Below are 18,408 nucleotides of genomic sequence, written 5' to 3'. Positions count from 1 at the left end.
CTGTACTTTCAGGTATCTTTCCTTTGGTATTCTGAGTTGTTACAGAATAAAATTTAGACTGTCTAGAGCACTGTCAGCAAACTTTTGCTGTAAAGAACCAGATGATAAATAAATACTTCAGGCCTTGCGGGCCATAAATCTCTGTCACAGCTTCTCAACTCTGTAGCTGTATTGCAGAAGCAGCTGTAGAGAGTAGGTTAACAAATGGGTGTGGCTATATTCCAGTAAAACTTTATTTACAACAATGGGCAGCTAGCTGGATTTAGCCTGCAGGCCATAGTTTGCTGACGGCTGATCTAGAGTAGTAGCTCTCAAGGTTTATTGTAAAGAGGAATCAACTGGATCATACCCAACTACCAGAGATTCTGATTCGTTTGGTCTGGGATGGGACCCGTAATATGTATGTTTAAAAATGCATGTTTGAAATGGAGGGCCATGTCCTCTGGCATCACATTTTTAAGAAACGCTGACAAAGGAATGAGAGAAAGTTATTCTCCTTGAGGTGAGCCAAATGAGCTTTTGGAATAGTAGTAAGTGACCGAGATAATTTGAGACTATATGCTTTTGGCAATAACCTGGAGTTACAGATATTGTGTCTTGCCAGATAAGGGCTTAGTGTACTTAGTTATGCCCAGTAAAACTTATTTTCACAGGAGGCCAATCTATTCAACAAAGTCTTAGGAGATCAAATAGCAGCATTGTCTAGTAGCAATATAATGCAAACCACAATGTAATTAAAATTTTCCTAGTCTTCACATTGAAAAACGTAAAATATGGGTGAATTTTATGATAGATCTCATTTAACTCAGTATATCCAAAATGTTGTCATTTTCAACATGTAATATTTAAAAATTGGTATACCATACTTTGCTTTTTTTACCCATACTGAGTCTTAAAAAACTGATGTACATCTTGTAATTTCAGCACCTTTCAGGTAAGACTAGCCACATTTTAAGTGCTCAGTAGTTGTGTGTATAGTGGCTGTAGTATTGGCAAGTGCAGGTCTGCAGCTTGAGATGGTAGTTGCATCCAGAGGGTCTTGTGTTCCACTCCTCCCACCCATTACATACCCACAACTTTCTTTAGTTTCAGATGTTCTCCCTTAGAAAATGCACATATTTTTATAATTCTCTGAGAAATGAATACTCAGGAATGAGTTGGTCATCTCTATTTTTCTATTTTCTGAAAAAAATTACATGAAAGATTAAGTGAATATTTCTGTATTAAAGAATTAAAGGGTTGAGAGAAGTTAGAGGCTTGGCCAAGATGGCAGAGTAGGAAGACCCTGAGCTCACCTCTTTTCACGGTACACCAAAATTAACAACTGTTTATGGAGCAATTATTGATGAGCAAGACTGGAGGCATAAAGATCTACAGCTAAAGATAGTAAGAAGGAACCACAGTGAGATGGGTAGGATGGGTGGAGTCATGGTCAAGATCCATACCCCCAGGTAGGCGACCCACAAATGGGAGGATAATTACAATTGCAGAGGTTCTCCCCAAGGAGTGAGGGGTCTGAGCCCCACATCAGGCTCCCCAGCCCAGGGGTCCTGCACCGGGAAGACGTGTCCCCAGAATGTTTGGCTTTGAAGGCCAGCAGGGCTCACTTTCTGAAGACCCAGAGGACTATGAGAAATAGACACTCCACTCTTAAAGGTTGCACATAAAATTTCACATCCTTTGGGACCCAAGGCAGAAGCAGTAATTTGAAAGGAACCTGTATCAGACCCATCATCTGATCTTGGAGAGCCTCCTAGAGAGGCAGGAGACAACTGGAGTGCACCCGAGGAACATAGACATTGGCAGCAGACATTAGGGGAGCTCATTCTACCACATGGACACTGGTGCTGGCAAGAGTCATTGTGGAACCCTCCCTCTAGCTCATCAGCACCAGGACCCACAGGGCCCTGCAGCCAGACACCCTAGGACCTGGCTTCACCCACTTGTGAGTTGGCACTAGCCCTGGGGCCAGCTTCACACACCAGTGGGCATGCACCAGTCCCAGCACCTCCTGGGCCTCAGCCCCATTCACCAGTGGTTCCACACCAGCTCTGGGACTCCTGGGCTCTGCAGCCAGAGACCCCAGGACCTGCCTTTGCCCACCAGTTGGCCAATACTAGCCCTAGAACCTGGCTTCACTCACTGGTGGGTGGGCATCAGCCCCGGGATCCCCTGGGCCCCATCCCCACCCACCGTGTGACACCAGCCCCAGGACTCCTTGGACCCCTCAGAATGGCTATCATCAAAAAGTCTGCAAATAACAAGTGTTGGTGAGGATGTGGAGAAATACGGGAACCCTAGTACACTGGTGAGAATGTAAATTAGGGCAGGCACTATGGAAAAGAGTATGGAGGTTCCTCAAAAAACTAAAAATAGAACTGCCATATGATCAAGCAGTTCCACTTCTGGGTATATATTCGAAGAAAACAAAAACACTAATTTGTAAAGATACATGCACCCCAGTGTTCATAGCAGCATTATTTACAATAACCAAGATATGAAAGCAACCTAAGTGTTGATCAACAGATGAATGGATAAAGAAGATGTGGTACATATATATATAATGGAATATTACTCAGCCATATAGAAGAATAAAATAAGGTCATTTGCAGCAACATGGGTGGACCTAGAGGGTATTATGCTTATTAGACAGAAAAAGACAATGTATGTTATCATGGATATGCAGAATTTAAAAAAATAAACTAGTGAATATAACAAAAAAGAAACAGACTCACAGATATAGAGAACAAACTAGTAGTTACCAGTGGGGAGAGGGAAGGGGGGAGGTTCAGGATAGGGGTAGGGGGTTAAGAGATACAAACTACTATTTATAAAATAAATAAGCTACAGGGATATATTATATAGGACAGGGGAATATAGCCAATATTTTATAGTAACTATAAAAGGAGTATAATCTATAAAAACTTGTATCACTATGTTGTATACCTGAAACTAATATTGTATTATAAATCAACTATACTAAACAATATGTTGTACACCTAAAACTAAAAAAAAAAAAAAAATCAAATGGTGAAAGTATGTTGAAAGCAAGGAATCTAGTCAAGAGATCATCTAAGGGCAAGCAGCTAAGTGTTTCAAATAGGGAGGGGATTCAGTAGGAAGTAAACTTGGAACAAGGGTGCCAAGACAATGCAGTGAGGGAAAGAGTATTCTTAACTGATGGTACTGGGACAACTGGTCAACAGCGTGGAAAGTAATGAATTTTGACTCCTACTTCACACCAAGAACAAAAATTAACCTAAGATGGATCATAGACCTAAATGTAAGTGCTAAAACTGTAAAACTTTTAGAAGAAAACACAGGAATAAATCTTTATGACCTTGGGTTGGGCAATGGTTTCTTAGATACAATCTTGAAAATAAAAGCAACAGAAGAGAAAACAGGTAAAATTGGACCACATCAAAATTTAAAACTTTTGTGTTTCAAAGGAAACCAAGAAACTCTCAATAAGAAAGTGAAAGGATAACCCACAGAATGAGAAAGTATTTGCAAGTTACATATCTGATAAGGGACTTGTATCCAGAATATAGAAATTTAGTAGTAAAAAAGCAAATAATTCAGTTTTTTAAATGGACTGAAGATTTGAAAAACATTTCTCCAAAGATGATACAGAACTGTTTAGTAAACATATGAAAAGATGCTCAACAGTACTGACCATCAGGGAAATATATGTCAAAAACGACAGTGAGATACCCTGTCACACCCTCTAGAATGGCTGTAATCATAAAAGCAGGCAATAATAGGTGTTGATGAGGATGTGGATGTTGGCTGGTGGAGCCAACTGTGGTACACTAAGTAAGGTATTCCTCAAAAGGTAAACATATGTAGAATTACCACATGGCCCAGCAGTTCCACTCGTAGGCATATACCCAAGAGAAGTGGAGACAAATACCGACATAATAACTTATTAAACATGGTTGTTCATAGCAGCATGACTCATGATAGCCTGAAAGTGTAAAGAACCCACATGCCCATTAACTGATGAATGATGAATAAGCAAAATGTGGTATATCCATATAATGGAATATTGTTCAACAGTGAAAAGAAATGAAGTACTGATACATGCCGTGACATGGATGAACCTTGAAAACGTTACCCTAACTCGAAGAAGGCAGTCACAAAGGACCATTATTGTATAATTCCATTTATATGAAGTGGTCAGAACAGGTGAATAGACAGAAAGATTAGTGGTTTTTAGGATGTGGGAATTCAGGGATGATGGCTAAAGGGTAGGGAATTTCATTTCAGGGTGATGAAAATTTTATGCAGTTGATTGTGATGATGGTTGCACAACTCTGAACATACGAAAAACGTAGAATTGTACATTTTGAAGAGTGAATTTACTATAGGTAATTTACATGTCAATAAAGCTATTCTAAGAAAAGGGGCCAGGGAAGGGGAATCCTACATATCTGTTTTGTAGCTCCAGGCAAGTGTATGGTGGGTAGAAGGTAAGCATGTAAGCTAAGCTAGGCTTGTTTTATCTGGTTGAAGGCCATTGTGTACATTTATAGAGTGTATTATGAATGTTTCAAATTCTTTATTTTATTTAATTCTCTGTGAAATAGGGGTTAATAACCACATGGAATAAACTGAGTCTCAGAAAGGTCTAGTGAAATGTCCCAAAGAGGTACATCTTGAACGCAGGTCTCTGGACTCATCATATAATGCTCTTTTCACTTACATGTAAAATTTAATTTTAAATATTAGAAATACTTATGGAATATAATATCTGAAATTCAGAACTCGTAATTCTACCACATAAACTACATATATATGTAATAAAATTAATAAAAAGTAGTAACCTTGTTAAGGAAAGAGCCAGAATTTTGGCTTTTTGTCTGTTTTTTTTTCTGTTTGTTTTTTTTAAGTTTAGAACATTGGTGGTGAGGTCAGTTTTTTGGCGAAAATGACAGTTTGGAGAAGGGCAATTGGAGGTGTCCTTTAAGAAGCTGGGAATAGGAAAGTGGAATAAGAATTAGAAATGAAAGCTATAATTTTGGAAACAGAGCCACAAGAGCGAGTAACCAACGGGCTGATGAAAGACGCAGAGGTAAAAAAGAACCAGTCTAACAGTTGTAGACATTTAAAGAACATTTTGAGAACTACCAAGGTACAGTGGAAAAACTGTAGGGGTCTTGTGACTTCTGAACTAGTTTGGGCTTACCAGTAACTGATTTTGAACAGGCCTTTCAGATCTCTTGGGACCTCATAGAATTAAAATGTTACCAGAGGTGATAAAATCCTAATCTCTCTGACCAAGTCCACAGAGAAGTCCTACATAAGGTCTAGTTGGCAGGTAGTGGAGTGGCACATAGGATTCCAGGCCTTCTGAGTTCATTTGTAGAAAGGAAGTTGAACAAATGATTGCCGAGGAACCATTTGAAAAAATTGGATCCATTCATTTAAAAAAAATTTTGATCGCCGTGTTCACTGTGAAAACACATGACTAGAACAGTTTCCATAGAATGTTGAGGGTAGATTGGAAGAAGAAGGGGAGAGGAGTCAAACTTCAAAAACTATAGGAGTAAAACTGTATAAGGTGAGAAAAGTTAGAATTAAGTTAGTTGGTTGTAGAAATTTGGCATGAAAAACAGGAGAAAAAAAGGCAGCGGGGAGAATCTTTAACTAGAGAATTGGGCATATTTGAAGGAAACAGAAAAATCTTTGGAGGAGAGGTTATTCATATTATGTAGTTATATTTCTGCAAATGAATCAACAGTCAACCTTCAGGAATTTTTTTCCCTTTGTAAAAAATCTTTTAAGGAATCAAGAAATACTATAACAGATAAGTGGGCAAACCTTTTCTGTAAAAGGTCAGATAGTAAATAGTTTCAGCTTTGTTGACCATATGTTCCCTGTTGCAAGTACTCAGTGCAAAAGCAGTTACAATGAAATGTAAAGGAATGGGCATGGCTAGTGTCCAGTGAAACTGGGCAAATAACTGAACAGATTCCAGGCCTCTTGTTTATCATAAACTCAGTTTCACTACCAGGCACAGGTAGAAATACATATTATTGTTGCTTATGGCTGCCTGTGATGTCGAAAGGACAAAATATGATGAAAGTAAAATTCTTTGATGCATTTAATTCCATCCAAAAGCTATAATCATGTGTGTGTGTGCACATACAGGTCAATGAGATCATATTATACTGCTTTAAACTACTTCTCCCATCACCATAATAAAAACCATTATCTTGGACATTTTCTCATGTAAACATATAAAAATCAACTATATTTTGACACACCTACAATTTTCTTATGGTAAAGATATATGAGAAAAATGGATTATTTTCCATTTCTTTTGAAAATCCCTCTGAAAAGCACCATGTTAGTCTTTTGTAAATCCAGTACAGAGCATACGATTGCCTCAATAATAATAATTCTACTACTGTCAATTTTGATTACTGGAAACAATGTTAAAATTTTTTAACTATTCCTCTATTCTATCCTGTTCCTCTCCCCATTTAAAGAAATGGTTTTACTCTGTGTAGACCATATAGCTATTATATAATTTAACCTTTCTCCCTTTAATCCACATTTAATCCTGTAAGTAGGTGTATATTTAATGCTGTAAGTAGGTGTATATTTAATGCTTATCACCAGTCCTTTCCATGTGCCTCTTGTCATTTTGATTGTCAGAAAGTTATTTTCTATTAGGAAAGGATCATGAAAAACAGTGTTCCCTGTGTTTTTCTTATATGTTTATTAGCTTTTCTGTGCCCTTTTATACTTGAAGATTAGCTTTACTGGATATAAAATCCATGGCTCATTGTTTCCCTTGAGTATCTTAACGATGTTATTTTTGGCATAATGTGTTGCTACCCAAGTGTGATGATAATCTAATTTATATTTCTTTTAAAATTATAGCTCTTTTTGCCTAGATGCCAAAGAATCTTCTGCCTTAAAATCTAGTCATTTTATTTGAATATATTTTGGCATTTCCTCTGAATTGATATTCTCAGGTATCTACAGTGATTTGTGTCCTTTGAGTATACAGTTTCAATTATATATATAAATATATGGAAGGATATATAAAATACATATATCAGGAAAGTTCTTTATTTAATTTTAGTTTTACTATTTTTTTTCTCCTACTTCAATTTAGTCTTCAGGTATTCCTACTATCCGTATGTTGTATCTCTTGCCTGTCTTCATTATTTGTAATTTTCTCTCAAATCCTTTTTAAAAAATCTCCTGAAACATTTCTTTTTTGTTTTATAAAAGATTTATCTTTTTTACTTTCTGTTTCTTTCATGGTATTATGTTTATTTGTGTTCCTGTCTAAAATGGCTTTTTAAAATTTCTAATTAACTCTTGAATTCTGTCAGCCTCATTTCTGAATTCTTAAAATTCTTTTTTTTTCATTTTTTGAGTTTTTGAGTTTTATTTTTTATACATCAGGTTATTAGTTATCTGTTTATACATATTAGTGTATACATGTCAATCCCAATCTCCCAATTCATCCCACCACCACCACCACCACTTTCCCCCCTTGCTGTCCATATGTTTGTTCTCTACATCTGTGTCTCTATTTCTGCCCTGCAAACCAGTTTATCTGTACCATTTTATTAGATTCCACATATATGCGTTAATATACGATATTTGTTTTTCTCTTTCTGACTTACTTCACTCTGTATGACAGTCTCTAGATCCATCCACGTCTCTACAAATGACCCAATTTCATTCCTTTTTATGGCTGAGTAATATTCCATTGTCTATATGTACCACATCTTCTTTATCCATTCGTCTGTTAATGGGCATTTAGGTGGTTTCCATGACCTGGCTATTGTAAATAGTGCTGCAGTGAACATTGGGGTGCATGTGTCTTTTTCAATTTTGGTTTTCTCTGGGTATATGCCCAGTAGTGGGATGGCTGGGTCATACGGTAATTCTATTTTAGCTTTTTAAGGAATGTCCATACTGTTCTCCATAGTGGCTGTATCAATTTACATTCCCACCAACAGTGCAAGAGGGTTCCCTGTTCTCCACACCCTCTCCAGCATTTGTTGCTTGTAGATTTTCTTATGATGCCCGTTCTAACTGGTGTGAGGTGATACCTCATTGTAGTTTAGACTTGCATTTCTTAATAATTAGTGATGTTGAGCAGCTTTTCACATGCTTCTTGGCCATCTGTATGTCTTCTTTGGAGAAATGTCTATTTAGGTCTCCCCATTTCTTGATTGGGTTGTTTGTTTTTTTAATATTGAGCTGCATGAGCTGTTTATATATTTTGGAGATTAATCCTTTGTCCGTTGATTCGTTTGCAAATATTTTCTCCCATTCTGAGGGTTGTCTTTTCATCTTGTTTGTAGTTTCCTTTGCTTTGCAAAAGCTTTGAAGTTTCATTAGGTCCCATTTGTTTATTTTTGTTTTTATTTCTGTTACTCTAGGAGGTGGATCAAAAAGGATCTTGCTGTGATTTATGTCAAAGAGAGTTCTTCCTATGTTTTCCTCTAAGAGTTTTATAGTGTCCAGTCTTACATTTAGGTCTCTAATCCATTTTTAGTTTATTTTTATATATGGTGTTAGGGAGTGTCCTAATTTCATTCTTTTACATGTAGCTGTCCAATTTTCCCAGCACCACTTATTGAAGAGGCTGTCTTTTCTCCATTGTATATCCTTGCCTCCTTTGTCATAGATTAGTTGACCATAGGTGCATGGGTTTATCTCTGGGCTTTCTATCCTGTTCCACTGATCTATATTTCTGTTTATTTGCCAGTACCATATTATATATTTTTTTAATTTTTTAATTTAATTTAATTTATTTATTTATGGCTGCGTTGGGTCTTCATTGCTGCGTGAGGGCTTTCTCTAGTTGTGGCGAGTGGGGTCCACTCTTCATTGCAGTGCACGGGCTTCTCGTTGCGGTGGCTTCTCTTGTTGTGGAGCATGGGCTTGAGGTGTGCGGGCTCAGTAGCTGTGGCTCGTGGGCTCTAGAGCGCAGGCTCTGTAGTTGTGGTGGGCATCGGCTTAGTTGCTCCTTAGCATGTGGGATCTTCCTGGACCAGGGCTCGAACCCGTGTCCCCTGCAATGGCAGGTGGATTCTTAACCACTGTGCCACCAGGGAAGCCCCCATATTGTCTTGATTACTGTAGCTTTGTAGTATAGTCTGAAGTCAGGGAGTCTGATTCCTCCAGCTCTGATTTTTTTCCTCAAGACTGCTTTGGCTCTTCGGGGTCTTTTGTGTCTACATACAAATTTTAAGATTTTTGTTCTAGTTCTGTAAAAAATGCCACTGGTAATTTGATAGGGATTGCATTGAATCTGTGGATTGCTTTGGGTAGTATAGTCATTTTCACAATATTGATTCTTCCAGTCCAAGAACATGGTATATCTCTCCATCTGTTTGTGTCATCTTTGATTTCTTTCATCAGTGTGTTACATTTTTCTGAGTACAGGTAGTTTACCTCCTTAGGTAGGTTTATTCCTAGGTATTTTATTCTTTTTGTTGCAATGGTGAATGGGATTGTTTCCTTAATTTCTCTTTCTAATCTTTTGTTGTTAGTGTATAGAAATGCAAGAGATTTCTGTACATTAATTTTGTATCCTGCAACTTTACCAAATTCATTGATTAGCTCTAGTAGTTTTCTGGTGGCATCTTCAGGATTCTCTATGTATAGTATCATGTCATCTGCAAACAGTGACAGTTTTACTTCTTCTTTTCCAATTTGTATTGCTTTTCTTTCTTTTTCTTCTCTGATTGCCATGGGTAAGACTTCCAAAACTGTTGAATAATAGTGGCGAGAGTGGACATCCTTGTCTTGTTCCTGATCTAGAGGAAATGATTTCAGTTTTTCACCATTGAGAATGATGTTTGCTGTGAGTTTGTCATATATGGCCTTTATTATGTTGAGGTAGGTTCCCTCTATACCCACTTTCTGGAGTGTTTTTATCATAAATGGGTGTTGAATTTTGTCAGAAGCTTTCTCTGCATCTATTGAGATGATCATATGGTTTTTATTCTTCAGTTTGTTCATATGGTGTATCACATTGATTGATTTGCATATATTGAAGAATCCTTGCATCCCTGGGATAAAATCCACCTTGATCATGGTATATGATCCTGTTTGCTAGTATTTTGTTGAGAAGTTTTGCGTCTATATTCATCAGTGATATTTGTCTATAATTTTCTTTTTTTGTGGTATCTTTGTCTGGTTTTGGTATAAGTGTGATGGTGGCCTCATAGAATGAGTTTGGGAGTGTTCCTTCCTCTGCAATTTTTTGGAAGAGTTTGAGAAGAATGGGTGTTAGCTCTTCTCTAAATGTTTGATAGAATTCATCTGTGAAGACATCTGGTCCTGGACTTTTGTTTGTTGGAAGATTTTTAATCACGGTTTCAATTTCATTACTTGTGATTGGTCTGTTCATATTTTCTATTTCTTCCTGGTTCAGTCTTGGAAGGTTATACCTTTCTAAGAATTTGTCTATTTCTTCCAGGTTGTCCATTTTATTGGCATAGAGTTGCTTGTAGTACTCTCTTGGGATGCTTTGTATTTCTGCAGAATCTGTTGTAACTTTTCCTTTTTCATTTCTAATTTTATTGATTTGAGTCCTCTCCCTCTTTTTCTTGATGAGTCTGGCTAAAGGTTTATCAATTTTGTTTATCTTCTCAAAGAACCAGCTTTTAGTTTTATTGATCTTTGCTCTTGTTTTCTTTGTTTCTATTTCATTTATTTCTGATCTGATCTTTATGATTTCTTTCCTTCTGCTAAATTTGGTTTTGTTTGTTTTTCTTTCTCTAGTTCCTTTAAGTGTAGGGTTAGGTTGTTTATTTGAGATGTTTCTTGTTTCTTGAGGTAGGCTTGTATAGCTATAAACTTCCCTCTTAGAACTGCTTTTGCTGCATCCCATAGGTTGTGGATTGTCGTGTTTTCATTGTCATTTGTCTCGAGGTATTTTTTGATTTTCTCTTTGATTTCTTCAGTGATCTCTTTGTTATTTAATAATGTATTGTTTAGCCTCCATGTGTTTGTGTTTTTTATGTTTTTTTTCCCTTGTAATTCTTTTCTAATCTCATAGTGTTGTGGTCAGAAAAGATGCTTGATATGATTTCAGTTTTCTTAACTTTACTGAGACTTGATTTTTGATCCAAGATGTGATCTATCCTGGAGAATGTTCCGTGCGCACTTGAGAAGAAAGTGTAATCTGCTGTTTTTGGATGGAATATCCTATAAATATCAATTAAATCTATTTGGTCTACTGTGTCATTTAAAGCTTCTGTTTCCTTATTTATTTTCATTTTGGATGATCTGTCCATTGGTGTGAGGTCTTAAAGTCCCCCACTATTATTGTGTTACTGTCGATTTCCTCTTTTATAGCTGTTAGCAGTTGCCTTATGTATTGAGGTGCTCCTATGTTGGGTGCATATATATTTTTAATTGTTATATCTTCTTCTTGGATTGATCCCTTGATCATTATGTAGTGTCCCTTCTTGTTTCTTGTAACATTCTTTATTTTAAAGTCTGTTTTATCTGATATGAGTATTGCTACTCCAGCTTTCTTTTTTTTTCATTTCAGTTATTGTATTGTTCATCTCTGTTCTTTAATTCTTCCAGGTGTTTGTTCTTTAATTCTTCTAGGTCTTTGTCAGACATTTCTTGCATCTTCTCGATCTTTGCCACCAGTCTTTTTCTGAGGTTCTGGATCATCTTCACTGTCATTATTCTGAATTCTTTTTCTGGAAGGTTGCCTATCTCCACTTCATTTAGTTGTTTTTATGGTGTTTTATCTTGTTCCTTCATCTGGTACAAAGTCCTCTGCCTTTTCATTTTGTCTATCTTTCTGTGATTGTCTAAAATTCTTATTTATATTCTTTCATGTCCTGTGTATTTTTGTAATGCCTTTTCACTTGTTTTATAATAGTAACAGTTTTGATCCTTTATTTTTCTTTTTTTGAGTACTCTTTTTGGCATGCTTTCATTTTCTGTAGGGATATTCTGCTACTCATTGTGTTCTATAGTAATTTTCTAAGGGATTTGATCATAATCCCTTTTTTGCTCAATTTTATGGGAAATTACCTTTCTTGAGCTTCTAGAAATTGGCTTAGTTTTCTTGTATGTGTGCATGCACTAAAGAAACGTAACTGCTGCTTTCTGACATTTCCTAGGCTCATGCCTTTTGTACCCTTTCATCTTTTGCTGTTCCTGTCCCTCTCTAGTCTGAATCCACTGGCAGGTCTGTGTTGAGAATTCCTAGGGGTTACACTGCTCTAGCCCATTCACGCCCTACTGCAGGCTCCTTGCTCTCACTGACAACTGGAGAGGCAAAATCCCTCCCAGTTTCAGCTGTTGTTCTAAAATTGCCCTGCCGTTCTTTCCAGTAAATACCTGTTAGTTATTTGGGAGGTTCTTCAGGTCTAAGGTGTGTCAGATGCCTTGTGGCTTTCTTTCCAAGTAGGTTTTGGGAACACACAAGTCTCATAGGTGTTGCTCATCCCCATCTGCTTCCTCAGGAGGGTACATTGGTTGCCTGTGGGGTTTTTTTTTTTTTTTTGCTGTATATACGGTTTTTGGTTTGCTGTATAGTTGCCCTGCTTGTTTTTATTTGGAAATTCAAGAAATTCCAAATCCACGCTAGTACTCTGGCTGCTAATGAGGTTTTAGTGCTCAAATTAGTGTGAGTTTTAAAAGACAACTCTATAAAGGGAAATTGAGTTAAAATTAAATTGAATAATTAGCTAGATACTTGTTTTAGTGCCCTAACATTGATGAGCCACTTTGTGTTAGGCCCTTGCAGGGTTGTACTCAGGTGGGATATGTAGAAGAATATGTAAACCCCTCCCAAACGAACCTCTGATACCCAGGCTATTTACAGTGCTGTGTGTTAAGTAGCAGAAGTGTGTCTATGTGGCCGGAGAGCCTACAGGATGGGCCACTTGTGCCTGTGAAAAGCTAGGTTGGTTTTATGAAGGAGGTGTCGTTGAACCTGGATGTTGAAGGGTGTGATGCTAAAGGAGTCCTAGGCAGAGAAGAAATGTGAAAGCTTGGAACTTGATGATGCATGGCATGGTTAAGCAGGGGTCAGTAGTTAAGTGTGTTTAGGGTAAAGACTGGGGTGCTGGGAAGCAAGTTGGCGTTGCATTTCAGGATATTGCATGTTAAGGAACTTGGACCTCTGGGCAATGGAATGACAGAATTGGGTTTGTTTTAGAATAATAATCCTTTGAACACGATGGAGGGTAAATTGTAGTGCAGTGGAGGTAAGAAATCTGTTGAAAAGGCCAAAAATGGGACCGTGTGGAGATCTAAGCCTAAAAAGGTTTCGGAGAGAAACCTTCCCTGAGAGGGAAGGGAAGGTGTGAGATAGTCGAACCTTTTATAGTTTTTGATGATCACCCTGGTCTTAAATTCACAAAGCTTTTAAGGCTAGGGTTCTCAGCCCTGGCTGCCCATTAGAATCACTTAGGAGATTTTTTTTTTTTTAAACGCCTGCCATCTGCCCTCCTCCAGTTTTATTTAATGGTTGTGGGGTGGGGGGTTTGGAAATCATCAAGCAGTTTTGAGACTGATCCCAAATGATTTTCATCTGTAGACAGGGTTGGGAATCACAGACTTCCTGGGTAGTCATTAAATGAACTGCAGCCAGCGCTGATCCAGCAGGATGACATGCCCCACAGAGTGCTGGCACTGCATGGAAGCAGTATGTTCTGCCTGGGTTTGATGCCTGGCTCATGCAGCCAAGACTGTACTTACTTGTTCACAAGCAAATCTTAGGAAGTATCTACTCACCTCCGCCTTCCTTATTGAAAGGTCCTTATGTTTTTGGCATTTCTTTAATATTTTTGTATTATGTTTTTAATTTTTAAATAAAAGAATTACCAAGCAAGATATAAATGCACAGTTTAAAAGTATACAGAATAAAAGATTAGTGCTAGCCTCCTCCAAGGACGGAAAAAGAGCCAGAGAATAACACACCCCTCCCCAAACTGCCTTGGAGGTAACCCTTGGGTGTTTTAGGTTTTTTCCAGTATTTGCAGTTACAATCTGCAGTGAATAACTATGTACATATGTATTTTCTTATTTTTGGAGCTGTATATGTAATCTTCAGTGTACATTGCTAGAAACTGGTTCACTCTGTTGAAAGATAAAGTGCTTTTGAGGACTTCCCTGGTGGCCCATTGGTTAAGTAGCCACCTTCCAACGCACGGGACATGGGTTGGGTTTGATCCCTAGTCGGGGAACTAAGATCCCACAGGCTGTGCCGCAACTGCTTGAGCCCCTGTGCCACAACTAGAGAGCCCGTGTGCCACAACAACAGAGCCCACGCTCTGGAGCCCGCGTGCCACAACTAAGACGCAGCCAAAAATACAGATAAGTAAATGCATACATACATACATACATACATAAATGCTTTTGTAATTTTGTTAGGATTGCCAAATTCCTCTCCTAAAGAATTGTAGCAGTTTGCATGCCCATTAGCAGTGGTGCCTATTTTTCTACAGCCGCCTCAACAAAATGTGTTGTTGTACTTTAATTTTTACCATTCTCTGTGCGGTTTTAATTTGCGTTTCTTATGAGTTTTAACATTTCATATCTTTTGTAAATTGCTTCGTTGGGTTTTTTGTTTGTTTGTTTTGGGTTTTTTTTGGTTTTCTTCTTTTTTCAGTGGTTTTTAATATCAATGTATGGGCTGAGGACCCCAAAAGACCTCTGAAATCTTTTTATGCTTAGGACGAACTATTTTCATAACAGCACAGAAATGTTATTTGTCTTTTTCACTGTGTTGATAGTTGTAGTGAAGGTACAAAAGCAGTGGTATGAGGTAAAACTGGCCTCATAGCCCCAAACCATCCTAATAGTTCCTGGACTTACTCAGAGTTTGTAAGAACAATCCCAGTTTTGCTGCAGAATAACTCAAAGCAGTAAAAATTACTAATTTTACCACATGTCAGCTTTTGAATAGACATTTAACAAATAATCTGTATATTGAAATGGGAAATATGCATAAGGTATTTCTGCTTTATACTGAAGTACTTGCATGATTGTTTGAATTGGAAGCTCAACCAGCTGTGTATTTGTGTGTGTAACACCACTTTTACTTGAAGGAATGGTTATCCAGACTGGAATATTTGACAAACATTTTTCTCAAGTGATGAGTACCTGTTGCTTCAAGGAAAACAACTCTGATAATAGTTGTTGCCAATGAAGAAAATTGAATTTTAAAACAGAAATTAAAATTTGGAAAACATTTATCTGCCACCATGAGATGAGCTCAGTACTTTTCACTACTTAAAGACTTTGATTGCCTTGGTGGTGATATTAATTAAAGTATGATTTTTAAAAAATATTGTATAGTGAAATGTGTCATCATTTGAAAGATTTACCTAAATATTTTCCAAATGACCAAGAAATGTATTATAAAATCACATTGGATAAAATAATCCATTCAAAGTGCAAAATAGGCCAGTGGATGGGTATTCATGTAACAGAGTAAGTACAAAAAGTCCACTGATACGGTTTTAGGTTGCACATTGTAGCCACCCATTAAGAAACTATCACTTACCGGTATAAAATCAAACAGGAGTATCCATAATCATCTAAAAGGTTTACTAAAATCACTCTTCTCCTTTTCAACTATGTGTGTGGGTAAGGTTCTTCATGTACTTTAACATAAAATGAAATATTAAAACAGATTGAAAGTATTTTCTTGAATTTTTCTTTCCCTTGGTCGTGAATGTTGGATTTTGTCAAAGGCCTTTCCAGGGTCTATGGATATAATCTCTGAATTTTTTTCTCTACGTTTATTAATAGGGTCTCCTATATAGTGGCTTTCCTAATACAACAGTCTTGGAAATAAATCACCTTGTCATGGAATATTTGTATGGTGTTGGCCTTTATAAATGATGTTAGGCTTTAGTATTTGGAGGGGGGCTCTGTCTTTTTAAAATTAATTAATTTGTTTTTTTAAATTTTTGGCTGTGATGGGTCTTTGTTGCTGCGTGTGGGCTTTCTCTAGTTGCAGTAAGCAGGGGCTACTCTTGTTGCGGTGCTTGGGCTTCTCATTGTGGTGGCTTCTCTTGTTGCGGAGCATGGGCTCTAGGCGTGCGGTCTTCAGTAGTTACGGTGTGTGGGCTCTAGAGCACAGGCTCAGTAGTTGTGGTGCACGGGCTTAGTTGCTCCGTGGCATGTGAGATCTTCCCAGACCAGGGCTCGAACCCGTGTCCCCTGCATTGGCAGGTGGGTTCTTAACCACTGTGCCACCAGGGAAGCCCTGTCTTTATTGTGGATAGTGATGATCAGATTTAGATATCAATATTATAATTGCTTCTTGAAAAGAGTTAGAAGCTTTCCTTCATTTTAGGATGCTCTGGAACAATTTATGGAGCATTGAGGCTATCTGGATATTGATGTTTTGGTAGAATTCCCTGTGAAATCATCTGTGCCTGGTGTTTTTTGTGGGATAATTCTCTCATAACTATCTCTGTTTCCTCTTCAGCGATGGGGTTGCTTAAGTCTTTATTTCTAATAGAGTCAATTTCAATAATCTGTATTTCCCTATAAAATTATCTGTTTTATCTAAGTTTTCAAATTTATTTGAACTTGTTCTGTAGTCTCTTAAGTTTTCTAATTATGTGCTAATAGTTTTCTTTCTAATCATTTCTTTATTTTTGAAATTTTAGGCCTACTTCTAGCTATTTTGAGATTTGCATATTCTCTGGTTTTGAGCTATATTAAGGCTATGGTTTTGTGTAGTGATCTGTTTTGTATTATTTTGGAGACACAGATTCAGGCAGTTGCCATTATCTTCTGCCACCCAGATGTTTTCCTGTTTATTTGTTTTTTCACATTAACCTTTTCTGGGGGGTATTAGCTTTATTGCAGTATAATTCACAGACCATACAATTCACCATTTAAATGTACAATTTAGTGATTTTTAGTATATTCACAGATCTGTAAGACCATCACCAGAGTCACTTTTTAAGCATTCCATCACCCGAAAAAGAATAATGTTACTCATAAACCATCCCTCCCCAATGTCTCCATCCCTTTCCACACCCTGGCCGTCGACAATCACCAGTCTATTTTCTGTTTCATACAGATTGGTCTTTTCTGAACGTTTCATCTAAGAGGAATGGTATGTGTGTGGTCTTTTATGGTTGGCTTCTTTTAGATAGCATCATGTTTTCTGTGTTCCCCATTTTGTAGCATGTATCAGTACTTCACTCCTTTCTATTGCAGATAATTCATTTAATGGATATACCATATTTTATTTATCCATTCATCAGTGGATAGACATTTGGGTTGTTTGCAGTTTTTGGCTATTAATAAATGCTGCTGTGTATGGGTATAAATCTCTGCACACGTTTTCATTTCTTTTTGGTATATACCTAGGCGTGGAATTGCTGGTGTTTATTCTTTTTTAATAAGAGTTTTTTTCTTTTCTTCTTCTTTGGCTATTTCAGTAGACTTTGGGGTAGAAGGGGAGGTCATGATGTATCCCCTGTCCATGGTGGGCGTGGTCTTTGTGGATGGGACAGTAGTGGAAGGAAGTTGTTACCTTTGTCCTCAGGTGGTTTGGATTGTAGAGCATAGTGTAGTACAACGTTATATGAAAACATAGCCTCTGATTTTTTGATTCTGGAGCCCTAGGAGAATATTGGCTGTTTCTTTTAGACTACTCTGAATACTTCATTTCCTTTCTAGGGAGTGGTGTGGATTTCTTTGAGATTAGGTAATTTTTATTTTTATTTATTTTTATTTAATTATTTTTTTAGAGTGAAAACTTCTATATTTAGAATTAGCCAGCTGGACTCAGTTTAGGTGATCCCAATTTTGTTGGCAACATCCAAAGAATCATAGTCAGGAGCCAGTCGAACATATGCCTTCTTCTCTCCATCAGGCCTGATCAGGGTGTTGACCTTAGCCACGTCAGTGTCATAGAGCTTCTTCACGGCCTGTTTAATCTGATGCTTGTTGGCCTTGACATCCACAGTGAACACTAGTGTGGTGCTGTCTTCTGTCTTCTTCATGGCTGACTCGGTGGTGAGGGGGAACTTGATGATGGCATAGTGGTCAAGCTTGTTTCTCCTAGGGGCGCTCTTCCGAGGATATGTGGGCTGCCTCCTGAGCCGCAGTGTTTTGGGCCGTCGGAAGGTGGGTGACGTCCACATCTTCTTTTTTGTGGCTGTGTACGCCTTTCAGCACTGCTTTCTTGGCCTTCAAAGCCTTTGCTTTGGCTTCGGCTTTGGGAGGGGCAGGGGCTTCCTTCTTCACCTTTGGCGCCATCTTCGTGAAAAAAGCGAGATTAGGTAATTTTTAAATAACTTGGTAGTATTTTGATTGTTTCTGTGCTGGGCTGTCCTTAGTCACCATGGTAAAGATTCTCAGCTCATTTAGAAGTATATAATTAATTATGATTTTGTTTAATTAACAATGTACGTAATT

General features: G+C 37.6%; 1 protein-coding gene and 1 pseudogene across 9 annotated transcripts in view; one reads left to right on the top strand and one right to left on the bottom strand.

Annotated features, from left to right (window-relative positions):
* Window positions 1-18,408, top strand: part of TJP1 (tight junction protein 1) — a gene marked incomplete at its 5' end in the record, with an annotated part of 254,955 nt that overhangs the window by 170,733 nt on the left and 65,814 nt on the right. The gene's annotated exons all lie outside the window — the stretch shown is intronic.
* Window positions 17,297-18,249, bottom strand: LOC309969727 (large ribosomal subunit protein uL23-like; annotated as a pseudogene). Its single transcript has one exon. The product of its transcript is annotated as a large ribosomal subunit protein uL23-like (transcript).

The sequence above is a fragment of the Leucopleurus acutus genome, assembly GCF_964270905.1.
Source record: "Leucopleurus acutus genome assembly, chromosome: 1".
Classification (NCBI taxonomy): Eukaryota; Metazoa; Chordata; class Mammalia; order Artiodactyla; family Delphinidae; genus Leucopleurus; species Leucopleurus acutus.
The sequence above is the reverse complement of the archived record's forward strand: the minus strand, read 5'-3'. Positions and strand labels throughout refer to the sequence as shown.